Here is a 27,720-nt window from a genome sequence, read left to right as displayed (position 1 = left end):
CAGCACCTGAAGCAAAAGTAGCTGCGTTTACAAATGTGCGCAGAACTTTGTCAACATTGGGAAATTGTGTTTTTCAACAGTTGCAGATACTGTAGAAAAAACCCCCAAACAAAAACACGATTTCACAACTGAGTTGTTCCCTTTAATGAGGAAACAATTAAAATCTCACCTGAATAAGTTTGTTCACGTAAAAATGCTGCGCCACAACGCTCCCACCACTTCCTGTCGTCTTCTTCTTCGTGGTTTGGGTCAGAGAGCAACGTCTGGTTGTTGATCATGTGTGGGGAAAAAGTGCTTCCATTGCAAACCAATTTTGATACAACCAAATAAAATTAACTTAAAACAAGAAACACCTCATTGTATCTCCTCAATTTTTTGTAGAAAAACAGCAGTTTTTTCAAAATGTATTTTTGTTATGTCAATTATACGGTCAATGGAGACGCAAGTGATTTTTTTGTTTCTAAAACAATCCCAGCTTTTTTTTCAAAGTTTGGATAACAAATACTTTTAGTGCATATTTATGAATTGGGTGACTTTTCATTTATGGATATCAAATAATCAAAGTATGTGGCTGCAAGGGGAAATAAAGTGGAAAATTTCAAAGGGTGTGAATAATTTCACGATACCGGTCAAATATTAGTCGGGAATCATTTTTCACATGAATTGCTCTAAATCCGTTTAATCGGATCGTTAAATCACCGCTAGCAAGCCGACGCCCTGAGATTAATCTAACTCATATCCATCTTTGTGCAAAAGTAAAAGTCTTTCTCCATCCATGCTATATACCCGGAGCGCATAGCATAGCGCTGTGGAGTAGATGAGGGATGCAAGTGCGCCCGCCTCTTAATTAAACAGGCTTTTGAACACACTCATCCTCAATTAATCTCAGCAACTCTCTGAGGTCAGAGAAATATTGTTCTTTTCCTCAAATGAATCACTGAGGCTAAAAATAGCCCGCAGTGCAGCAACATCAGTCTGCAAGAACGCAAGATTAGCTGCTATATTAGTCACCAACACAGTCACACAACTGCTGCCAAGCGCTTTTGTTTTCCTCCCACGGAAAATTACTAAAAGCTCATAATGGTGGGTGGGAAAACTATATTATTACAGGGCCGCATAACACGAGCTAGAGGTTGAGAGTAAATAGGCATTTGAACAGATTTGAGTGTCTCCTGTGGCTCTGGATCGTCGCCATCGACTAAAACGCTCCTCCTCAGGGGGGTTTCTACGACCGGGACTAACGTCGAGAAGCGTCTTCCCAGATCGAACATCGGGATACCGATCTGTTTCCAGAAACTAGCAGCACGTGTGGGGGAGCACATCTGTACACAATGCGATGTGGAAAACATCTGGATCAACTAGAGAAGGAACAGGTCTGGATGTCCAATTCCAATTTTTTTTTCTTCTTTTTCTGAAATCCAATGTTTTGACATTTATTTTTTCCGTTGTAATTCACACTACCGTATTTTCCCCAATTATAAGGCGCACTTAAAAGCCTTCAATTTGATCAAAAACAGTGCGCCTTATAGTCCGGAGCATCTTAACTACTTTTCTGGAGTAAAGCAGCCCCCTCTAGTGAGTTAATGTGAATTAATTGTGGTTGTGCTTACTGACCTTGAAGCGATTTTGTTTGTTACACGGCGCTCTGTCCAAATGTTGTAGTTACATTAAGGCTACCGTAGTCAGGAGCGTCGCGGAGTAATACATACTGTGCTTCAACTGACTGACTTATACGATTGTTTTGTTTCTCTTAATGTCACCTTATAGTCCGGTGCGCTTTATATATGGAAAAAAAAAAAAATCAAAAATAGACAGTCCGTCTTATAATCCAGTGTGCTCTACAGTGTGTGTAATTTAACCGCATGGAAAAGAGACATCTGTGTGAGCGCTTTACGTCCCCAAAGCGATTCGAGTGAATAAGAACGTTGACGTCACGCAGTAGCGCACTGTTTACGGAAGTAACAGTGTGTGTAGCAGTCTACGGACGTATTTTAAAGTTTGTTCGGCAATGGGAGCCGGCAGCATTGTCACAAAATCATAACAAGATGAAGGAAGTCAATTAAAAGAAAGCACAACGAATAGCAGGAGCTGTTTTAGTGGAGGAGTCTGTTTGGATGTGTAGTCCTGGCTAAGAGTGGCGGGATTGTGATGCAATGTGCTTTACTGACCATATAGCTACGCAAATTTAAATTACAAAAATGAATTTGCTTCATGAAGAAGAAAAAAACCCCGCCAGTTTAGAAAAAAACAAGCTTGATACAAAGTTTTCACGCTAGGGTAAGGTGGTTTTTCAGCTGTGTGGACATTGGTGTATTTCGCAAAACTGCAGTGGAAATCTTTTTTTCCCCGCATCGCACAAGTCACATGATCAACAACCGGCTGTTACTACTGGTGGGAACAGAAGAAGATAACAGGAAGTGATAAGAGGCTGATGATGACGTATCGCGTGAACAAGCTCACTCACACGTGATTTTAATTTAACTTCTTTTTTAATGGAGACGCCGCGATTGCGAAATTGTGTTTTCTCAACTTTAGGGGAATATATATAAAATAAAATAAAAAAAATAAAAAACTTGCACACATTTATAATTGAAATGCAGCTACGGACAGAATATTCAGCCATTGTTTACATCCTGATTTACCGCGTATGGTTTTTCTGGTGCAAAATTATGACACGACACAAAAGCTGCGCTCACAGTCAGCTCTATATTTACATTATTATATTATGAACATCGTGACACTGACTCTCGTTAGTAGCAGAGCTATTATTCCTGTGAGATGTATGACTTAATCTGCAGCTACAACCTAAACTCACAACAGTCCCACTAGCGGAAGAGTTCAAAGTCTTTACACTTATATTAAAAACCTAATTTTATATAGTAAATTATGGCATTACATCACATTTTATTTTCAGTAATATAATTATTGCTTTAAAAAAAATAATGAACCAATTTGGTAAGAAAAAAAATTCACTTATTGATAAATTGTTTACTTTTTCTACTATTTATGCATATTGAGTTTTTTTTTTATCAGTAAAATCAAATATTTGAGCTGCAAAATTGGATAAAAAATGCATCAAGAGTTATAAATGGGAGTCATATTAATGCGACTTTCTTAGGGGAAACTTTCCGCATTTATCAGTTACCACATCAGGAACTTCTAAGTTGGTATTTCTATCTTTCCTAACTTGGTTGCTGCAGAGAGAAACTGGGGGATTTGGGAATTCTTTATGAAATCTAAAGCAGTGGCTGGGAGGTTTGCGAGTGCTTTGATTATACCGTCTGAAGATTGTGCCATTTCCCCGATTTTAATGCTCGTCTTAAATGCTCACAATCATCTGTTGATGGACATTTTCTGAAACCGTATAAATAACTCTACGGACTCACTGACCAGAGTGGTGAATAAATTCTTCCCAGCAGGATAGTACTTAAGATGATTTTCATTAATAGTTAATTGCGTTAGTTTTAGGGTAATTCATAGTTATGCTTCAAATATTTTACGAAGACACTTATTTTTACTTAAAAAAGGATTTACTATTGAAGTTTTGAAATCTATTTCAGAATACAAACTAGAAGGAAATTCATCAAAGATGCTGATTTGATGGTGTGATCCAAAAATGTATGTTTTCCACCAGAGCAGGAGTTTACATGAAGAAATACATGAAGAGTGAGGGTCAATTTTTAACTTTATAATATGTAGAGAGAAGAAGTTTTAAGAAATACGAAAGCAAAGTCTAGACATGCATGTTAAAATCTATTTGGTTTTTGAAGATGAACGCTTTTCTTTGTATGTTGTGAACCTTTCTGTGGCATCTGTAAACGACTGGCCAGGTTTCTACGGTTACCAGGAGCCTTTTCCCTTTTCTCTCCTCCCCTGTGTGTCGACAAGGGGAAGCAGATGAAATCCGTGAAATTGAATATGAAAAATGACTTCGTCCTGCCGACCTGGCGTGAACTCCTTTTTTGTAGTCGGTTCAAATAGACAATTTATTTCTTTACTTCACAAACTTCTCGACATCAGCCAATTTTGGAGTGCAACAAACTTGCTTTTCCATCGAGAAGCTGGTGCCTGAAATATAACAAATCTGATTGTCTGGAATAAAAAAAAGGTCTGATTCTTTTCGCAATAGATGGGAGAGCTGAAAAAAAAAAAAAGAGGAATAGTGACAGTATCATGGTTACAAAACCATCATTATCTCCATTAAGTCACCACAGCGTGACCTGCTGCGTCTGGTAACCCAAGAGGAGGCAGCGATGACATCATCATCAGACCCATCTGCTGGGAAGATCCTCCAGGCATGTCGACTGGAGGCATGGATCATTTGGCACCCGACAGACGCGCTTTCCCCGCTCGACTCCACTTGTCATCATTTACATTTCCGTAACATCCCTGGCAGTGATGGATACGAATTTCTGTCAAGGGCAAAGGGTCGACGCCTCACAGAGGAGGGGAGAAGGACGGCGAGGAGGGCTTTGTAATGAGGAACACATAGGAAGGGATGAAAGAGCAAAAACAGGCTTAAATCAAGACAAGTCGCACGAAACCCTTTGTTTGGTTTTCGGTAGAGAAATATTGGGCGTTTGGTGTCTTTTTGTTGCAAATGATAATTTAACTAAAGCAAACTATGATTAATCAATCCAACCATCGTTGATGCCTGCTTGTCCAGCCAGGTTGGTAGGCAGTAGGGCAAAACAGCGGGTATGTATGCAACACATATGGGTGCCACACTACAGGGGGCGCCAAAACGATGGCAGAAAAATTATTCTTCGTCAAGAACAGCCATTTTATGCGGAGTGGCAGAAAAGTTTTGCGACGAGTCTTGAGGTTGGAACGATCTGGTCCTTTTTTAAAAATCATTATTATTTTTAATACTGCGCAAAGTATTGGCCAAGGTAAGTTTGAATCCAATTGTAAGCATCAATTTTAGATTTGTTTTTCTTAAAAAAACAAAAACAAAATCAAACACAAAACAAAAAAACATTCCACTTCCCAATTATCCACTTCTACAACTGAGTATTAGGGGAATATCAAGAAAAAAAATAATAATTTACAAGAATAAAATAAGAGAATAACATCATAATATTACAAGAGCACACTCGTAATATTATGACTTGATTACTGTACAACTTCATTCTCATAATTTTACTTTATATTTCTTTTGATGGATCATGTAAAATCCTAGTAAAATATACTCAGCAATTAGTAGGCATAATGTGACAAAATATTAAACTAGCCACAGGGTTTAAATATTTTTTCCAGACCCAGCAGGAACGTAAATGTAAAATACTGTTGGTTTTTAACTAAATGCTGCAGAACGATCTTATTTAGGTCATTGTGTTTTCAGCTTTCAGTCAGAGTTGTAACAATGAAACGGTGCCACTCTTTTGTGATGACGGTTCCATGAAAGTAGAAAATAGTTTTGCTCAGTTTTGTTCTCTGAAGGCGTTCTTTGCTGTCAGTTTCCTGACAGCGAGAATGTCTCAGAGTTTCAGAGTTTCTTCTGGAATGAATCCACAAACTGAACAATTTGACATTCCCATTTCCACTTAGGGATTTTACCAAACCTCCTCTGCTTTATTCTCCTTTCTAGACCCCAAATATTTCACATTTTAGGAAATAAATGACTAATTTCTAAAGTTGGAGTATTTGAATTTGTGCTGCTTGGGAAACCATGACATAAACAAAACGATGGTACAATAACTAGATTAATATAAGTGGTTTGATCTGGGTCCAATAAAAACACATTATCACTGTTAATACTTTGAGTTCTGAACAAACTGAATGAATGAATGAAGTAAAACTGGACTTTGGTTACCAAAGTACCACCCCTCCCCACTAGTTTATTAATTATAACAGAAAAGATTTCAGTGGGGTGAAAGTAACTCATCCTAACACACAGAACAAGCTGCTCTGTCTCTCAGGTGCAACTCGTTTGTTTATTCCATTTAATTCTCATCGCCGTCAGCTCTGCCGCTTAATCAATTATTATTCCCTGTTGCACTTGATTGAAGACCTGCAATTAGGCTTGTCAGGGCTGAATTTTAACACCCCAATCACCTTCATCTAAATTTCTCTTACATAATCCTGTTTGGTATCCGCTCCTGCTTTGTCCTTAGAGTGAGCCCAGTTGCCATGGTGATCTATTAGAGAAGGGATGCTGTTTGAAGGGCAAATAGGGGGAAAAGGCCCGGCAAACGGCCTGAATTAGGCAAACGGCGTCCCTGAACAGACTGACCCAGCTGCTCTCCTGTCTTCTCATTTTTCATTGTTCTGGGTGATACAAATACCTATTTATGGTCTTTAAATGTGGGCATCTACCTTCTTGGCTGATGTAGAGAGTAAAAAAAAAAGAAAAAGGTTTTACCAAAGACAAATGACCTTGCAATGGTTTTAAATTGCTGACAAGGTTACTTAAAGCTGCCAAACCCATTTTAACTGAGACCAGAAATATTCAGTCACTTCCAAGAAAACAAGCTGGTTTGTTTTTGCTGTTAAGACGTTACTGCTAGGGGAATAATCGTTCACCATTTTGGACCAACCATGTTCAACATGGGTTTTCCAGAACTGTGTGGGTACCAAACTACACATAGTAAATCAATGCAACATCATTTTAAAGGTGGGAAGATGAAGAAGCAGAACAAAAGCATGGAAAAGTTTTTAACATTTAACATGTTGCTGATAAGAGATACATTAATATCTGTATTTGTCCTGAAGTTCTAGATTAGGTATCGGTGATAATGTGCCTGACCCATAAGGGCCAATCTATTCACTCTAATTCTGTGCTCTGGGATGACATCATAATTATTTTTGTATTTTACAATTAAAACTCCTGAATGCACTTTCTGAACAATTTGAAAGAAGGTTTGTTGCACTTTATTTTTGCAAGTTTCTGAATTGACTGAAAACGTTTCTTTGATCAATCGAATCGTTATCGGCCGATGCTGAACCTCAGATATCTGTATCCGTATTGCACGTCGCCCAAGTGAAAGCCGGTTTTAAGATCCAGAAGCTGATGAGGCTGATTGATACATCAACAAACAAGTTGACTGGCTCAGAAAAAATAAAACATGTTAACAATATCTGCTGGATAATATCAACTAATATTGTGATTTTCTTCTTTTAGACATAAGTCAATCCTCGCCCAGCGAGTCAATCTCAGGTGTAGTCAAACTAAAAGCTACTCAAAATATCCACATCTAAACTCCACTTGAGTATCCATAAACCCACTGCTGGCCTGTTTGTCATTGGAGAGTTTCTATTATTGCTATTATTATTGAACAATAAGGACAAAAACCAAACCAGATTTTAAAAAAGCAAAAATAAATCTTAGAAATATAAAGCAATAATTAAACGAGAAACAGTTTCATAACCCGCTAGTTATGAAACCGTCTCTCTTTTGGATTATTTGACCCAATTATACAAATTGGCAACTGCTTGTGACTTTTTCTACTGCCAAACAGCTAATTTACAGGCAGAAAATTTAGGAAACACAGTGCAACAAACCTAATTACAGGATCTGTGCTCCGTCTTTCAGTAGAGATTTTTAACCTTTAAACTTATCATCGACAATATATTTATGTCATTTAAAAAACAGTGCAAATATGACTTCCATCTGAATGGCTGACACTTCTTCTCGTTGCTTACCTGGCTTTAATTACATGCTGGACTTGTTTTCTTGCAAAAGGCTAAAATTCTGCTCTGTTACTTTTTTCCAATGTTTTGTCCAAAAGGGGGAAAAATAGGAATATTTTAGATTTGGCAGATTTATAACAAAAAGAAAACCTCTAAATTCATTATTCATCATTTGGATGGATTTCAACCTCTGGACTGCATCCTGACCTTGAATATGATGTTTAATGTAATAACAAAACAAATAGTTGAATGGATCCATTGACAGACATTGATAATGTTATAGGAGGAAAATGAATTAGAATTGAAATCAAAGTTATATATCAAATTCCTAACATAGTTGGGGAGGTTGGTATGGGATTTTGATTTAATATTAAGAGGATATAATGTTTTGGTTTTGTTCAATTTTGTTGTATTGTGAAAAACATCAATAAAAAAAACAAAGGTACCCCGGACAGCTGAAACATACCCAAAACACAACGTCAAACCCTTTCAGGTACAGAAAACAAAATAACAGGTTGTGTGAAGCCGGGAGCAGCCAGAGAAGATATTCGACCACCCAGAATTTCCTGCGGTATAAAAATGCTGTCCTGTGTACGGCAGACTTTGACGGCTTGCCAACCAACATTGGACCAGATGGTTTCCCATATGTCAATCCTCCGTAATGACTCCCATCAGATTGGCAGCAGGGAGAAAAGGTTATGTGCTCTGCCACTCTCTTCCAAAGATCTCCCCACAACAAAACTGAGATCCAAGAGTCATTAAGTCTGACTGTTGTGGCAAATTTAGTTACATTTGGCCCAAGATATGTTAGTTTTACTTATAAGTCTGAGTACATGTATAAAACAGGTATGTATCTCAGGTAAAATGATGAATTAATGGGGGGGTTTCTGTCTCTGGATTGCAAATTATAAGGAATGGCTGTCCTTCATCCGACTGATCAAGTCGGGTGAAACGAGCGTTTCATCTATCATTTCTCGCGGCGGTGGAAGGCGCTCGTTTGTCGTCCGTCTTATCTGGACTTCCATCATCCATCTGCCCGATCTGCCGGCAGTGGACTTCACAATGTCGGATTTACACGGTGGCGGCGTGTCCGCATGAGAGGATGACTCAAAAGGTTTCCGCTCAGCAGCGCCGCAGAGGTGAGATTAAAAAGAAAAAAGAAGAAAAAAACCACAGCAATTTCTAAGCCTGAGGTTCATCTGAAAGCTCCAAGGACACGTCTTTGTGTTGCGAAAGAAAGTCGTGAGGCTTTTAACTAAAGGTTAACAATTCAAATTCAATATTTCATGGTCTCCATGGGGACAAGATAAAGGGTTTTTTTATTAAAAGGAAAACACTTTGACTACAGCATGAATTTCCAGGTTGTTTCAATAGTGAGATTGTCAGCCAGTTTGAAGAACAATTCAGAAAAATTTTAGTTAATATTTTTCAATTAACTCTGTTTCATTACTTTGTGATTTCGTCAGCATTTCTTCAGTTTAAAGGAAACATAACTCCATTTCTACATGATTTTTCCTTTTTAATACTTTTTAGGCTTGTAGCTCAGGATAGTTGTACTCATTTCCATGCCCAAAATGTCAAAATGTGGAAAATAGAATATGCCTAGATCGTTAAACTTAAAGCACTGAAGCATGAAGCAATAATTACAGCAAAGTCTTCAGCGTTTTAGGTTTACATAGTGATTTATCCAGTAAGAAGGAAAAAGTAATCTGAATTAGCGAACCAGCACGACCATGGAGAAATTGAAAAGAACTCAGTTTCTGCCAGGAAAAGATTGTCTATGACAGAAACATTAAAACCTGGATACTAGTTAAACTTCCATTGACCTTTTGACAATTAAAATAAATTTGCTTAATGGAAACACGGCAACTTCAAAAGAACGCACGTTTTTCAACAAAAAGGTTTTGTGCCATGAGTAGTAATTTGCAAAACTGCAATGAAAACACTTTTTTCACATCTCACGAGTCGATGTGATCAACAACCGTATGTTACTACTGGCGGAAACCACAAGGAAGACAGGAAGTGGTAAATGGATGATGGCGCAGAATGTTTTTTAGTGACTTATCGCGTGAACTAACTTATTCATGTGGGACTTTAGCAGCTTTTTTTATTTAATGTAAACATTTTTCGACAGAATATTGTCAAGGTTTTGCCCACGTCTGTAATGGAAACAGTTATTTTAAGGCTTCTTTCAATCTGGTTTGGACTGTTATTGTTACTGAGATGGCCATAGGCAGCCATGTCAGTGGAACGCTTTCCATTAGGAAGCCATGTAGTGGTTGTGTAGGTCTCATTTTTTTCCATATAATCAGACAATGTTTAACTTGTGAAAATCTAATTACACTACAGTGATGAAGAGTGTGGTATGGTCATCACCACAGCCGTTTCCATAGGTGGTGGAAACGGCGTTTGACTCTTCTCAAGCTATGAATCCCCTTTGGGTTGTTCTTTTACTTATTTCCAAGATGCCAATTGTTTCACCATCCAGTGAAAGGTTTGATTGACAGACCGGCCCACCAAGTCATGTCTGCGCATTTATAATTAAACAATAGTTACCCCACTGTTGTCAACTCAACAACTTTCTTGCTATATTGTGCAACATTTCAGACCAAAAAAAACTGGTATCGGCTAAAATCGGACTTAGCAGGTTAAGCTTTTTAAAAGATTGGTAATCGGTGATCGACCAGAAAACTGCAATCGGTGCACCCCTAGTTAGAATGGCTCCACACAACCAGTTGAGATATTCTAATTAGAAGAGTCACAAAAAAAATAAAAAATCTGTTATGTCATCATCGTGCCAGAAGTCCAGATGGTACCGTTACAGACACTACGTTGTCATCTTTATATGGTCGTGGATTCCTGTTTTTAATCAAGAGGCTCTTTGTTTCGGACATGTGCGTTTTAACCCTCTATGGCATTGTGTTGCCCTCAGGCAACAAACCACTATTTTGGCCCACACACCGCCCCTTTAAAGTTTTTTTAAGTAAAACATCACATAAAAAATCTGATGATATGTCTGTGACCAATGAAATTTGAGCTGGGCGTGGCTTTGACCTTTGTCTTGGGGTGAAACAATCCTTTTTTTGGACCGCAGCTGACTTGGACACACCGCTAGCAGAAGGTAAGATAAATTTCATTTTTTTACATGTTTAAATTTAAATAATTTTGTATAAATAATATCTGTGATGTGCATGAATAAGTGAAAAAGCATATTTGATTGAGTAAAGACACCTTTTTTCTTCATTTATATACTAAAATGGCAGTTTTTCATTCGTTGCCTTAGGGCAACATTGTGCAGTTAGTCCACTTTTGTGTGAACTATAACATGCTCATGGATGGAGATGTGTAGGGATATGTAGTTATCAACATAATCAATTTTTTTCTGTACTATCTACTATTACTCATAGGAAATGGATGCACAAAGATTTTATGGGCGTAAGGAACATGATCAAGCGGTTAGGCTCATTCCTTCTGACAGTGAGGACAGTGAGCTTGAGGAGAGTGACAGTGAGGAAGAGTGGACTCCAAAATCAGGTTTGAGGGAGAGTTAGGAGATCAGGGTTCAGTCAATAGAGTAACATACTGTATGAAATGAGCATGTATGTGCGTTTGTACATCAGTGAGTGAAGAGAGGTATATATAACCTATTCTAATTTTATGCTTACTGGTTTCTTTTGAAAACAGATGACCTGCCTGATGACCATGAGTCTGTGGATGAAGAGGAAAATGAAGAGGATGAAGTATCACAGGAAGCTGTTCCACGCTTACCTCGTTGGAGAACACCCCACAGTGCCAATATCACTGATTACCCAGAATGGCAGGCCAGTCTTCCAAAATCAGATCATATCAATTCCCCCTACAAATACTTCAAGATGTTTTTTTCTGAAGACATTCTGGAAGTAGTTCTAGAGCAGTCAAATTTATATGCCATTCAGTGTGACACCAACAAGCCCCTTAACCTCACTAAAAAAGAACTGGAACAATTTATGGGTACAGCAGTATACATGTCATTGTTTGGATTACCAGGCACCCGCATGTTTTGGAACAAAGCCACCCGAGTGTCCCAGGTAGCTGACACCATGGCACTAAACAGATGGGAGTTCATTAAAAAATCCCTGCACTTCAACAACAATGAAGTGAGACAACGAGAAAATATTGATCCACTCCACAAAATCCGACCACTGGTCACTCATCTTACCTCAAAGCTGCAGACAATACCAATGAGTGAGAAGTTGGCTGTGGATGAGCAGATGGTCCCTTTCAAGGGAAGAAATAGACTCAAGCAATACCTGCCAGCTAAGCCAAAGAAATGGGGCTACAAGATATTCATCTTGGCTGGCTCTGATGGTGTCCCGCACAATTTTGAGATTTACACAGGGAGAGTTGTGCAACCACCTGAGCTGCCAGATGTAGGAGCAAGTGGCAATGTTGTCCTCCGCCTGGCCCAGCCAATACCCAGACAGCAGAACTAGAAGGTGTTCTTTGACAACTGGTTCACGAGTGTCCCTCTCATTCTCACACTTGCTCAGCAGGGAATTCACTGTACTGGTACTGTTCGTAGCAACAGACTACCAGGTGTCAACTTGATGTGTGATGTTGAGTTGAAGAGAACTGGGCGTGGATCTTTTGAACAGAAGATGGCCATGGTTGGAGAAACCACCTTGCATGCTGTGAAATGGTATGATAACCGTTCAGTCAGTCTTCTCAGCAATTACATTGGAGCACACCCAGTCACCGACGTTGATAGGTGGGATGGCAAGCAAAAAAAAATCATCAAAGTTCCCTGTCCTGCTGTGGTGAGAGAGTACAATAAGAATATGGGTGGAGTGGATCTGCTGGACTCCCTCATTGCACTGTACCGCAACAAAATCAGGTCGAAAAAGTGGTACCATCGGCTGATGTTCCACTTTATCGACATGACCATCGTGACTGCCTGGCTGCTCTACAAGAGAGACTGCAGCAGCACTGGGATGAGAAAAGAGGAACAGATGAGGCTTTATACATTCAAGTCATATATTGCAGAGAGCTTGTGCAAAAGTGGAAAGAATCTGGAGCGTAAGAGAGGTCGTCCCAGTTCCACAATTGCTGGGGAGTACGAAGAGAAGAGGAGAAGAGGACCTACTACACCTATCCCGGTCCCTGATGTGCGTCTGGATGCCACAGCTCACTGGATGGTCATGGATGAAAAGAAAGGGAGATGCAAGGTACCAAGATGCAAAGGTACACCTAAAGCCAAGTGCCAAAAATGTGACGCCCACCTTTGTTTCACATCCACCAGCAACTGCTTCATGAGGTTCCATACAGAATAATACAAACTGTACTTTGTAAAAAAGAGAAACACGGAGCCATTCAGTACCCCACAGGAACATGTATTTAGAAACACACATGTTTAGAAACATGTATTTAGAAACTCTAATTTCTAATAAGAGATTAGACTGCAGCTAATTTCTAATGCACTAATTGATAAACCATTTGGGGCTGTTTGTTGAAAGGAAACTTGTTGAAATTGTTGTTGTTGAAATTAAACTTCTTCTAATGTGTTTATTGCTTGTTTGTTCATCATTCCACTTAAAGAAAACCTTGGCGTTTTAGTACCCTCATAGCATGTTGTTGCCCTGAGACAACAAACCAAAATCTGGTGGGGGGGGCAGGGTGGAGCACATTTTCTGATTGATATTTTATAAAGACCCCCTCAAACTCCCAAAACTAGGGTGAAATATTTTTTTCCTCATAAAATAAAAATTCATGCCATAGAGGGTTAAAATGAATCCCCTTTGAAAACCAATGGCTGATTATGATTTGTTGACATTTCTGGCTTTAACCTTTCCATGAAGGTTTTCTTCATAAGGACCATTTGGACAGATGCTCCTCCATCGCCCTGTTACAGTCCAAAACGTTTGGCTAACGAGTTATCTGTCCTCAGTCGCTGAGATGAGGAGGGAGAAAGTAATTAGTGAGTCATCCACATTTGTGCTAATTAGCCTTTCATGACCTCTTTCTCTGATCCATTGCCCCAATGTACCTTGCAGCTTAGCAAACACACAAAACCACAAAAAGTATTATTAATATTTTTAGAAGAGTCCCCAACCTCTGCTGTATCATTATAACTCCCTGTGACTGTCTGGTGGCTTTAAACTGTATTTTTATTTTTAGCACATCATAACTAGAGCTTCAATAGTCAGTTTGTCTTTAAGTGTCATACATTGTCGGGTCTATGCAGAAAATCCCATAAATATTTCAGTTTTTATTAGCAACTAAATTAGCACACACTGGAAAAAGCTATAGTTATAACTTAAAGTACTTTAAATGTATTTTTCAGGCCATCTTTAACCAGTGTGGATACTTTTAGCCACACTAAATTAGGCTGACAATTGTGGTTTATTTAGTTTGCCATTAAAATAAGCCTCTGGGAAGCCATTCAGTACCTTTATTTGTACTGTAATAATAAAGACTTTTATTTAACCAACAATATTACCAAAAGTGTGTTACATAGTAGTCACTACAGGAATAAATAGTGAATGGCACATTTCCCTTTTCTTTTTTTTAAATAAATGTGTAATGTTTCAAACACTTTGCCTGGGTGAATGCATATTTAAAACGGACTGCAGCGCTCCTCATAAATACGAAAAAAAAAAAAAGCCACATCTGAAGCAGTCTTCCATCCGAGCCGAAATGCACGTTTCCAGAATCGGGGAGGAAAAGCTTCGTTCATTTTTTATGGCTCTCGGAGCCGGAGCAATCAGAGCCACATTGAAACCGAATCAGCCGCTGCTTTGTCTGTGCTTGTCTGTCTTCTAATTCTCCAGGGAGTCATCATGACGTAGAAGAAGGTTGCTTTTTTACTTATTTATTTTTTAAATTACCTCCATTGTCACACCACGATTCACCTCTGTATCCGTTGCCAAGCAACTCCTGACACTTTTACAGACAGTGTGCTTTCATGTTGTTGTGTGACTGAGAATTTGCATTTTAATGCCACCCTAGAAACAGGTGCAGCTTTCTGAAAGTCTGATGTCGTCGTATTTATTTATTTATTTTATTTTTTCTACTCCAGTGGTTACATGGTATTTATAGTGAACAGAGAAGTTGATTTTCTTTTTGGGAGCAAAGTTAATGGAAAATTAATCCAACCATATTTGTTTTTGCTTTGCACATATGGCTCATGCCCAGGGCGGCGTGGCTCAGAGAGAAAACAATTATATGTCAGTTGCATGATGAATAAGTTTTCTATTGCTTACTTTCATGTCTAGTCAATTGGAATGGGAAGGATGTGCACATTGTAAACACTTTAAGACAAAAATATTGCAGGATAGTGACTGATGAGGTTGAATTTGGAACCAGAACTAAAGGCTATTCTGGTGGGGGGTTTTTTGTTTGTTTTTTTAGGACTGCATACAATCATCTCTGGATAAAAAAGTTTAAAAAATACTGATCAGACCTCAGGGGAATACTTCTAGCATAGATTCGTTGGAGCACGGTTTGGAAATTAAAAAATATTTATTCCACTTTTGAGCACAAAAAGAACATTTTTTAAGCTCAATTGTGAGCAACATACTGGTTGGCCAAGCAGGAAATTTACTTCAATTGTAAAATTTGCTGTAATAAATATTTCTGTAATTTGTCAGATTTAATCTATACAGTCATCTAGATCAAATCCGACAAATATCTTATTTGTATAATACTCCCAGTAAGATATCCAATAATAAAAAAGTTTTTCTTGGCCATGTCTTTGGTTGTGAATATGCTGATACTTTTTTAGTATCATGCCAAATAATTCCAGTTTAGTAGAACAAAAGGCCCCGACTAAAAGATTTCCATGCCCTTCAGGTCCGTATGTACAAACTCATGCGTAACTTATGAAGGACATAGATGCATGCATGAAAAAGAAGTGACTCTTTTCAGATGGACATTCAGTTTAAATCATAAACATCTTTAATTATTTGTTGTGTTTTTATGTCAGGTTTGGTATCCTTACCTCCTCACATCGTTAGCGCTAACGTGTACTATAGAAGGTTGTCTCCCTGCTCGGGAATCACTTGTTGGCCCTGCACTGTCTCACTGGTTAAAGCGCTGCTGCCTACGTGCCGCGTGTGGAGCTGCTTTATTTACTCTCTCTGACAGCCTGATGGATGTACCGTGGGCTTGCTGCTGTTTTAAATACCTCGGCTGTGTCTGTTTGAGTATTCTGCTGGAAAAGATAGACATGCTCCCTTGGTCTGTTTACCCGAGGCGGTGCTGGTAGCCAGGAAGGGCTGACTTTTAGCCAGCTCTTTATTCCTGAATTCATTTGTTTCCCCACTTGGCCTTTACTCACTTATGTTTCGATCATTGTGACATGAACGAGGTGAAAAGGGGAAACCTTTACTGTTCAAAAAGAAGAAAAAAAACAAATCACAGAATTAAAGGTAAAGTATGCTGATGTTAGCAGGTTACTTGTCTTTCTTGTTGGCATGGGGAAGTATCATCATCTACGTTCAGCCATGTTGTGTCACTCTATGCTCTGCACAGTCAGAAAATTACGGGGCACACCTGAACTCTCTGAGGGTGTTTACACATCTGATAGTCCAATAAATTTGGTTCAGTTGGGGACAAAAATTGCAACATTTGCAACATTTTCAGCTGCTGGGGTTCGCCTTCACGTTACCCTCTGTCAAATGATCCAAACCAACTGAAAAACCTGTTCAACTCCTCCCCTGTGGTGGCGCTGCGCCAAGAACCACTGAAGGAAACTACTCAAAAACCTCAGACGAACGAAGCAGTTTCCTTCTTCACAAAGGGTACTTTTTTTAAATGGAGTGGCGTCAAGTTTTAGCAGTTACTAGATTTCACTTCAGTCTCTGGTAAAGATCACAAGCCATTTCTCCTGTTAGTCTAGACTTGTGCAATTCTTTTGGCTCTGTGGACCCAGAATGCCCTGCACTGTAGTTCACTTCCTGATTTTGAAGCGGCCTCCGGTCCGCTTGGCATCCACATGTATATTTGAACTTTGTCCGAACCGAGACGGACCACAGTTTGATTACACCTCCCCAAACAAACTGGCAACAAACTACAGTCCCTAACAAACTACAGTTGTATTGTGTGAACCTAAGGAATCTCACTAAAAGGATGAAAACTCTTAGTCATATTGAAATCAGAGCTTTTTTAAACACTTGCCTTCTCAAAACATCTCTTAACCTTCCCTTTAAGCTCAACATCTAACCCAATGATAACGAATATAAAGTAAATCCTTTGGCTAATTCTTAAAAAAAAAAACAAGACTAGTTATTGCCTTTCTATGCAATTCTCCCCGATTCTTGTGAACAATTTTGCATAGAATACCTGCACTTATTTTAGAATCATAGTCTGCCTATAATTATAGTTTGGCAATGGCAGCAAAGGAAGGGAACAAACCTATTCAGTTCACGTTGGAACGCTTCCCAACGTGAACGCTTAAAATTAAAACGCTTAAAACGCTTTAAATTGAGGATTTAAAATCGGAGCAAGACGAATGCCCAAGACATTTTATTGCTGGTGTAGATGTCTTGGTTCTAGTCCCCACAGGACGGCTTACAGCAAACCCGATTTTGGGAAAGCTTCATCGAGCTGGCGTGTTTTATACATTGTATTCAAATGTTACCGACCCTCTTTATGAAGCAAAGCGTAGAACAAGGGGAAGGTTCCTACCAGGTTAAAAGAAGACAAGCTTAACTTTCAAAACTAGAATGTCTCTTACCAGAACTCTTGCTGTTGTATATTGGATCAGGTGATCCAATCATATCCTTCTAAATTTACTGAACATATTCCCTTTCCAGCTGAGTCAAAGTCTGCCTGTCAGTATGCAGCCTAGAACTGTACCTACCTTTCCTTCTTTTGACTTGCTCTTATTTCACCGTCCTCAGCACTGTTGAGGATTAGATGAGGAAGTCATCATGCATTTTAATTTAGGCGCAGAGCTTTTGGGGAGGTGTCTGAGACAGCTCACGTTCTCCAGAGAAACCCATGTGACAAATCCTGTTAGAACCTTGCACGGCGTAAAAGCCGAAGCATTAACTGGATTATCGCCAGCTGCCAACTGGAAGCGTGTCATGCGACGCTACAGGTGGAAGATCCGTCTTCAGCTTTAGAACAACACACACAGAGGTACCCCTTATCTGACTGGACGCGGCTGTTACCACAGAAACGGTCAACGGACGTAAAAATTTACAGATTTAAAACTGCAAAAATAAAAAAGCAGACCTCATAGAAAACACTCAAGGGAGCGATGGTGCTTTCTTATTAAAGATGACCACGAAGGTCAGCAACACTTAATCACAGTTAGGCCTGATGAATCCTGGCTGTCAAGGCAGGTGAAAAGGTGGAAATGCAAGTAATTACTTTTCCTGATCAGCCGGTTTGACACAAAGTCGGTCCTAATTAAAGACGATGAAACAGAGAATCAAACCCTTCATAAACTGTTGCGCTGATCACATTAGCTACAGATTTATGCATTGAGGGACAACTTGACTTTTAAAACTGCCAGTACTGATTGTGGTGAAATACTTGAACACTGGGTTCAGTTGGTGGAGGAAAAATTAACTCAAACTTTACCAGAACTTGGTTTGTATTTCACCTCGGTATATTTCTCAACAAGTCCACTTCTGGACTAAGTTTCTTCTTCCCACTGCTCCCTACAGAAGAAATAATTCTTATTTATAGGAGCCTCTGGTTCAGTCTCAGGAATAATGTAGAAAAAAATTACAATGCGTGGTGGGTTAAATAGTCTCCTTAAATCACCGTCTTGAACGACATTTAACAGCTCGGCTCATCAAGAGAGGACAAAATGAGCTTCAGACGATCACTAACGAAGCACGCTGCCTCACTTGCACTTATGAAACAAATCCTGATGGAGTGTTCTTGTAGTAGCAGATGAATGTTATGGATGACAGGCCAAATGTTTCTGTTGGCAGCCATGACGGCCGGTAAATGAAGAGATTGATTAGTGTTTGGTGACACAGCGCCCGGGTGAGCGGCTCATGTCGACCCAGCAGAGTGGAGAGAGGGGAATTAAATCCAGACTGATGTGCCGCACAGTGAGATGTTAAGCCATAGCCACTTAACCGTATATGTAAGACATGAAAAGGGTCGGTTTTATAGAGCTGTCAGGAGCCATTACTGTAATCGCACTTTGTTTGACACATTTAAATGGGAACTAAGTATGACCTGCCGGTGAATCTGCTTCTGGAGAAGCGATCGAAGTTTCTGAGGTTAATATCAACATTTCTGAGTTTTTTTCTGGCAAATTTTCAACTTTTCAAAATCAAAAATTTCATATATATATTTTTTTTTAGAAAATTTCTGAAATCAATCTAAAAATTTCAGAGTGTTTTCAGGGGATATGTTCTCCTCCTGGCTACTTGACATTAGATTTAAAATTATTTTGTCATTGTACAAGCACAACAAACTTTAAAAATAGCTATTCTCAAGGGCAGTGCAAAATAAATAAATAAAAGTATTTTTGAATAAATTATTGATGTGCTCTTGACTGATATTTGCCAATCAGCCAATCCAGGAGCGTACTGTTTTTTCCTGTCTCTGACTGGCTGTACCCCCAAGAGTGGAGATAAAAATAAGTGTAGATGTTAGCCTGTGTGCTAGTGCTAAGTTCATATTAAAGCATATTACTGTATATATGGTGTCTGAAGCATTTTAAAGATGGATTTCAATCCGTGTCATGGCTGATTTTTAATATCACAGTTTTTACGTTGTGCTTTATTGCCTCCCGCCCCTCACTGAAAGCATCCATCCAACATTCATCTGAACATTTCCCTCCATCTCACCGTTTACATATTCATTACTCTCCAGGGCATTGTGTTGCTCTGTTTTTTTCGTTCCCCTGACTTCTTGCGCCGACACACACACACACACACACACACACACACACACACATCCAGCCTCAGCCGGTGCCAACTCATCTGCAGGCCTCTTTGTTCAGTAAAGTTGCCACTCTCAAAGCGATTATGTTTCATTACAGTGGAAAGGGGAGAACAGGGTTTCCTGGCGCCTCAGGATCAATAACCCCACATCCTGCTCTGCAGAGGCATCCCAAAACACACACACACACACACGCAGCTGTTCTCCTGTTGTCTCTCTTTAGTCTACTGATGCTGACTAAGAATGATTCTTATCGTTTCTAATTCGCTGGTGTGTCTGTTGTTTAATCGCGTCTTTTGAGTTCCACCAGCTGGGTTGTCAGTCTGTGATGGAGGCAGCAGAGTGGTGCTGCTGGTTAAAAGGGCAAAACTTTGTCTTTTTTTTTTTTTTAATCTGTTCTATCAACCTGCTAAGTTTGTCAAATCAACCTCTTTGGCAAAACCTGGCATATTTACATAATGTATGCATGTTGATTAATTGGAACTGCCACCTTTATTAACTAAAAGTGGCAATTAAAGGTTGCCACTTTAATTGCAACCTTTGCAATTAAAAAGGTATTTTTAAATTGCAAAGACAGAAAGACAGAAGCAAATCAAACAAGGAAACTGAAAATAGGATAACTAAGGCCAAACGGACAAAAATGTAAAACACAGGGGAAAAAAACAAACAACAAAACAACCCAAGATCCTGGCAAACATGTATTACTTGAAACTCGATGAGTGCTATAACCATTTATTTAGACTTCTTCCCCCCCCCACACACAGTTTTGCTGTTTTCTTCTGTTTATTAGAGGCATGTGTGTTTTGTTTTGAATTGGGCTGCATCTCATCCAACTATTCAGTCAATAAGGTTAATTCTGCCTCAGGGGGAACATCTTGCTTCCATAAACCCGATCCGCCACAAATACGTAGCTGCTGCTGTGAACAGGACACCAAAACGTCTCTGCAGTTGAGTGAACCGTTAGACAACTAGTTCTAAAAATCTGGATGCATGGAAGAATCCGGCCGCTGTCGGGTTTATTAGGATTTATCTCTCAGACTGCCTCTGGCTAAACTCCAGCAGACAACAAAGACCAGCGAGAAACAGATTCTGTGAATTCCAAGCTCCCTTTTCTCCATCTTGTTGCTTTTTTATCTCACCAGACAGGAGATGAATAATTGATCTTGGCGGCGTTTTTTTTTTTTTTCCCCCAAATTACAAAAATATGCCTCATTATTTTAAGAATTTGTTTTCATGATAAATGTGCAGGTTTTTATTTTGGGTTTTTTTTTTCACAGGATCCAACAAGCACTATACGGGAGAAACAAAAGGAATCTGTGGCAAAACATTCAGACTGATATTAGCAGATGCTTTTAGAGTGTTTGAGCAATTCTGCAAAGAATATTCATTGTGGGCGAAGCGAACAAACAAGGCGGGTTTGTATGTCGAAAACATACAACTCTTGACACACAACAGGTTCCTGATTTTTCTCTTGAAAAGAGTTTAAACAACCCGGTGTCAGTAGCTGAGATTTTGCTGACCATATAATCGCGTCATTTGGCATTTGAAAAATAAATTTGCTTAATGGAAACATTGCAACTTTGAAGAAACTCTTGATTTTTTGTTGTTTTTTTTTTTTTTGATAAAAAGTTTTTGCATTAAGACGAGCTGTGTTTTCTGACCTTACGGAAATTGGTGCACTTTGCAAAGCTGCAATGGAAACACTTTTTTCCCCCCACACCACGAGTCACAGGATCAACAACCGGGCGCAAACCACGAAGAAGAAGAAGACAGGAAGTGGTCGGAGGACGATGCCGTGGCAAACAAAGCTTTAACGTGTGATTTTAATTTAACTTATTTAATGGAAACACCGCAATTGCAAAATTGTGTTGTTTTTTTTTTTCAACATTAGCGAAATATCAACAGTTCTGCTCACATTTCTACCGTCTTCCCACCTGACTGCTGTGCACTCTTTTGTGTTGGTCGATCACAAAACATTCCAATAAAAAAAAAAAAACTGAATTTTGTGGGAATGAACGTGACAAAATGTACAATTTAACTGTACGAGGGAAGAGAATTCAAATGTGGAGAGAGGTGTCACTGAAAAAAGGAAACAAAAAAAGTTTTTTTGTCCATTCGGTATTTTTTTTTTTAAAGGATGCCTGCTCCCTCAACCCAAAGTGGGAGTTATTTCCACAGGAGACTTTAAGCTTTCTCTGCTTCCCATTCTACTTTTAGAAACTCTGTAAATCATAGCAAAGCCTTGAACCTCAGAGCAAAGTGCTCTGTTGGGATGAAACCGTATTACCAGGTGTTAAGGAAACGATGCGAGAAGGATTTCAACTTTCCACACAGCACAGGGAAGTTTGGAAAAGAAGGATTTTTGAAAAAAATACTTTTATGCTTGCTCTAGAATCTAGGAATGTATTTATCTGTGGCTTTTGTGGTGGGATGAAAAGCTCTCACTTAAAACTTCACTCACGTGGTTATAATCGATGCGTCTTGCTGGGCGTTGGAAAGGAGAGGCGACGTTGGAGTCTATCCCAGCAGGTGAGAGGTGAGCTCACAACCCAGACTGGATGAAAAATAATAATAATATTAATAATAATAAAAGTTAGAAATGTTGAACAAAAATGTGGCAACTTTAAATCGGTACACTCATGCAGCTCTGATTCCTAACAAATTGCCGATGGTCCTGTTTTGCTGAGCGGTCTGAGCATTACAAATAAACAATCCGTCATGCAGAGTGTGGTCGTTGGACGCAAAACGCAGCATTAAATTAAAGGAAGAGATGAGTTTGAACATATCAAACAAGTTTAAACTGACGAGCAAGGACTTTGGGAATACGTACATCAAGGAATTAAAATTAGCAGAGTAACAGGAACATGGAGCAACAGAGGAGAACGGAAACAAGAGAGTAAAAGATAAGAGGCTAATAATGAAAGAGCCAGTGCTGTAACAATAGACCGGGTCTGATTGGTTAACAGGTTTCAGGTGTAAGAGAGGGGGAGAAAGAAAATGACCCAAAGGGGCGAGTGAGAGTAAGCAAACAGGGGAAGTAGGAAAACGAATCTTACTGTGGCCGAGTTTCCGTTGCAGATGTACACACGTCGTCAATGTTCCGCCAATGTCGAAGAAAACACTATTGGGGTGTTTCTATTAAACAGGAAACGCTGTTAAAGTCGCACCTAAATAAGTTCGTTGACACGATAAGTCATTACAAAACACAGTCCACCTCCACCGTCACTCTCCAACTACTTCCGGTCGTATTCTTCTTCGTGGTTTGCGCTGCTGCAACATCCAGTTGTTGATCATGCGGCTCGTGTAATTTGAAAATAGTTCCATTGCAGTTTAGGTACGGCAAACAAACAAACAAACAAACAAATAAATAAATAAATAAATAAATAAATAAATAAATAAATAAATAAATAAATAAATAAATAAATAAATCATCCTAGTTTCAAAACTTTTTATTGAAAGACGATTTTTTCCCCGACATTGGCGTATTTTTATTAAGCAAATTTATGTTCGTAATTTCAATTTGCACAGTTTTATATTTAATGGAAACAGCTAATGACACAAGGCGGAGTAAGCAAATTAGGAAAACTAATCTAAGTGTAACAAAGACGAATTAAACACAAGGAATAAATAACGAACATAATCTAACTAAACCAAGGGCAGACTGAACTAAGTAAAACAGAAAAAGACAGATCTAATAAAAAAAAATACAAAAATATGGGACACACGGGTCAAATGAGCGAAAACCAGAAAAAGCACCAGAACATGCGGAGCCTTCTGAAAATTTTTAAATAGCTATAATTAACTTCCCTTAATGGTAGCATAAAGAGGACCTGCGTTTTGCAGTAAACACAGGCCCTCGCAGGAACACCGATTTCACTTAATTTCATCACTTGACTGTAAGTGTGGAGAGATGCCAAAAGCTGGATTAGTATTTATACGCGGTCCATTACGGCCTCTTTCTAGAAACCGGCCTACTGCACTTCATGGCTCCATAAAGTGCCATCAATGTCCCGCCTGAATTGCGAGGGGCCGTGGAGAACAAATAGAAAACGGGCGGCTGTGCGAAAAATGATTCCATTTATTCAGCAGGGAGATTGCTTCAGCTGTGTTCAGCTCACCAGGTTCAGGTTCTGTTCATACGGCGATTCATACGGCAGTGCGGAGCACTTCGCTCTGTTGTTCTCGCTTTGTGGATCTGAATTCTTACGTTCCGTGAACGCAACGCGGCTGCGAATTGAAAGAGAGAACTGACGAGCCTCGCGCACGTTAAGCGTCTCCTCGATCGTTTGGCGGGAAGATGCATCACTGCAGATAAACGTCAAGATCCGGTGATGTTGGGAGTTTCCTGGTTTGGTTGCTATCCACAGAAGAGAGTTCAGCGTTATTATGCTGCTGACTGAACAACATAATCAAATCAGTCACAATCACACCGAGCTGTGGCTCATTATAATAAGTCGGAATGAAATAAAAATGATCATTTATATCAGTAATTCAATTCATTTCTATTAATCCCGGATATTCCAGCCATCAGCTTCCGTTCAGCTGGTCATGAAATTAAAAAATGTGACCTAATATCGTTCTGATAATAAAAATAGTGATATGTTATGGAACTGTTAAGGGCAACAATATGATGACAGGGAAGACTGCTGACTGTCAGTATAAGTCACAAAACGGTAATGATAAATAACCTGGCTGTAATGGAAAGTTGAGTGGAAGGACAAAGTGTGGCAGGCAAAAAAAAGAAGCAACAGCAACCAACAAGCAACCTTGAGAGGATTGTGAATCAAAGCCCATTCAAGAGCTTAAGGGAGAATCACAAGGCATGAGGAGAAAAACTTCACCGTTTGTGTTTCAGAGTTCTTTTTTTTTCTTTTGGTAAAATTAAAGTTTGTGTTTTATATGGTCCCGGAATCCGAAGGGAGAGTGGAGAGAGGCATTTAATTCAAGTTGCATGAGCTCCAGAGTGTAGTTTCTATAGTTAGTGATGATTTGGCTAACCAAATTGCTAAAATAATAAAAAAGTAATAATAAAAAAATAATAATAATGAAGGTTTTGGAGAGGCCTAGTCAAAGTCCAGATGTAAATCTGAGATAAATGTTGTGCCAAACAGGCTCTTTATGCATGCAAACCATCTGAAATGTGTGAATTAAAACAATTCTGATGCCGGTAGGCTTGAAAAGGTTTTGTAAAATAATTAATAATTGATCATAAAACGGGATTTTGTATTTACTCAGACTCCCCCCTTTTCTGCTTTTCAAATATATTTGGTGAAACATTAACATAAGATAAAAGCAAATACAGAAGAAATCTGTTCGCAGCATTGATGTGGTTCAGTGTAGATCATCAGAGCTGCTCCACATATTGTTTTTTCTCACATCTGCGATCAGGCTGGCAATGACTGCATAAATACACAATAGCACAACCAACGGGATTCAACTGAATTTTATTCTGCTGCTACATAAATCCTAAATAGGTCTTAGTTGGATGTCTTTCCAGCTCAAAAGAAGAGTTGTGTGAGTCTCATTTGTTTCTGTTCTTCTTCCTGTGGCTAAATAAAGAGCGGAATCCAAAAACTACAGAGGAGTGTGTGCATGATGATCTCACATACTTACAGGAGAGGAGAGGAGAATTGAGAAGAGAAGAGCTGGATAGGACCACTGGAGTGCTGGTTTCCGGATCATTACCTCCTGCAGTTGGAGTCAAATCCTCTTTTTTTTTTTTTTTTTTTTTTTTTAGCATTTTTAAAAAAAACAAAGTCTTTCTTTTTCTGGGATTTGTTTACACCCCATATCTGTACAGGCACTTAACACAGGCCACTACAAGCTGCCCTTTTGCCTGTCAATAAGGGGCTCAATGTCCACTTGTGAGTAATGTAGTGGTTTTTTTTATTATTATTTGTATATTTATTTATTTTCTGAGCACACACCTTAGACAAAGCCCTAAACTGAGCTCCCACTCCAGTGCCTGACTGACTCCATCATCATCAGTAATTGCAGTCGGATTATGAGGCATTTATCTGCACTGACACGCGGGTATGAGGCGGGAATGAAACGCCACACCACAGTGCAAAAAAAAACCCAAAACATAACATCCACCATCTTTGGTTCATCTGTACAATGTGACTAATAGGAGATTACATCAACAAACCGTACTGGGATTTAATAGACTGCAATATTACTGCATTTTATTTAGCTGAGAAGTTATTTCACACTAGTTTTAACTAATGTTGTGGTCAGGCTTTAAGAGATGGCGCGAGCCTTTTACTCCATGCACAGTAGAGGTAACGCTCGAAATTTTTCTTCTGTGTTGTTTTGGGAATTGACGGTCTGACTGCGACTTCTGTAGCGCTGGCGTTAAGACAGCGGGAGGATTTAATGTACAGGGGGATACAGGCAGTACCTCTATACACTGATAGGGGGCAGTACTGAGCTTCCAGTTTTGGTCCCCTATTATTCACCAAGGAAAAAATGTTTTTTTCCAGGCAGAGAGCTATGGAAGAAGGTCGAGAGAGGTGAAGGTGAGCCTCAAAGTAAATGAATAAAATAAAACACACTCTCCAGCTTTGGCTGTTTACATCGCTTTGGCACGTCTGCGACTGTATCCATGACGACCGGAGTAAAGATAGTCGGGACGTCTCGCGGAGGATGATCGCTGGATGTGAATCAGAGGATGGGCAGCGAGGGCAGGATCATCTCCAACCAAACCTGCACTGACAGGCGGGTCTGAGGCAAGAAGAATCAACGGAGGACAAATCCAGCTTCTGGTTTTAGAGTTTTGTTTATCTTTTCCCTCCTTCTAGGAAACTGAACTTGCAACCTTCACCCTTTAAAACGGTTGTGCAACAATAGATTTGTCACTTAGATCAATATTACCAATCATCACCATCAGTTGTTTTCAGTTTCATATATTACTTGTGAAATGCATTCAATAACCACAAAATAAAGTGAAATTCAGCACTGATGTTCTTGAACAGCGTACAAAATAATTCAGCTTTCCAGTTGAAATACTGGAAAGTTACTTAGTAACTAAGTTACTAAGTAAAAAATTAAACTACCATAAAATAAAACAGTTCTTTTTGTTCCAGCTCACTTCCTGAACTTTGGAATTGACTTCCTGCTTCCTCATTTCCTTGTTATTCCGCTGTTTGTTATTTATTCATTTTCGAGTTCCACAGTTACAGATTTTGCTCACTGTTTTCTTTCTTTTCTTTTTCTTGCATCGTTTCATTCCCAGAAGTTGATGCCTGTTTACAAAGAAATAATCCAAAGCTACTTAAAAATATTGTCAGCTGGAGCAATGCTAGAGGACACAGGGATAAAATTACAATCAATCGCAATAAACCCATTATTTTTAATGTTACTGATTAGAATCCACTGTGATAAAAGTTTCTCAGGCGATGTGTTTCTACATGACGATTTCCTTCAACAGAGACTTACCTTGTTTGCTAGCTTTCTGACAGACTTAATATAAGACACTTATTTTGACCATGTTAGCATTCAGGTATTGGTAATTGTTCCACTAGAATTACCAGCACTACCTTTTGTTTAGTTTCAAAATAAGCTATATAGAAAATTAAAAAATTTGGCTTATAAAACAAGGAGATTTGATAACCCATAAGACAAATTTTGTGTTGTCTTATGTCATGAATTCGTCTTTACAGCTAGCAATGGATGATGCTAATAGTTAGCATCTTCGCTAGCAAAGGTGAGTTAGCAGCTGACTATATTTCAGTAATTTACAATAATAATTGTAAAGAAGACAAAAACAGTGACACAAATAAAATAAAGAGATCAACAAGTAAAAGATAAATAGTTTATGTGAGTCTTTCACATAGCGTTTACCTTAATTCTATACACAGAATGATATACAGGAGGTCATCTCTTCAGCTTTTTTGTACAGATTGACATAGTGACTTTATTTAGTTTTTTTTTCAGCATGCACTTTAGAATGACAACAAAAAGCGCCACAAATACACACTTAAAACCGGAACTTTCCTCACAGTAAAACGTACGAAATGTGAACTCGGGTCAAAAGCGTCAACAGTTTGAACGTACGATGGAGAAGCACACCATCAGACTACCATGACTACTACCGTTCAGAGCGACGTAGTTATCAACAGCATGACACAACAATACATGTTCTGGATTCAAAAAAATAAACACCCCCACCCCTTTTTCTTTTCTCTCTTTTTTTTTTTT

At 39.0% G+C, this 27,720-nt stretch overlaps 1 long non-coding RNA gene across 1 annotated transcript; it reads right to left on the bottom strand.

Moving 5' to 3' along the window:
• Nucleotides 1–175: 175 nt before the first annotated feature.
• LOC122826622 lies at nucleotides 176–22,782 on the bottom strand. Its single transcript, XR_006369830.1, has 3 exons — nucleotides 22,578–22,782; nucleotides 21,983–22,075; nucleotides 176–263 (listed from the first exon to the last, which is right to left on the bottom strand). It is a non-coding gene; the product is annotated as an uncharacterized LOC122826622 (long non-coding RNA).
• Between the last annotated feature and the right edge of the window lie 4,938 nt (nucleotides 22,783–27,720).

This window comes from Gambusia affinis, linkage group LG23, assembly GCF_019740435.1.
Source record: "Gambusia affinis linkage group LG23, SWU_Gaff_1.0, whole genome shotgun sequence".
Classification (NCBI taxonomy): Eukaryota; Metazoa; Chordata; class Actinopteri; order Cyprinodontiformes; family Poeciliidae; genus Gambusia; species Gambusia affinis.
Note: the sequence above shows the minus strand (reverse complement) of the source record. Positions and strands in the feature narration are given on the sequence as shown.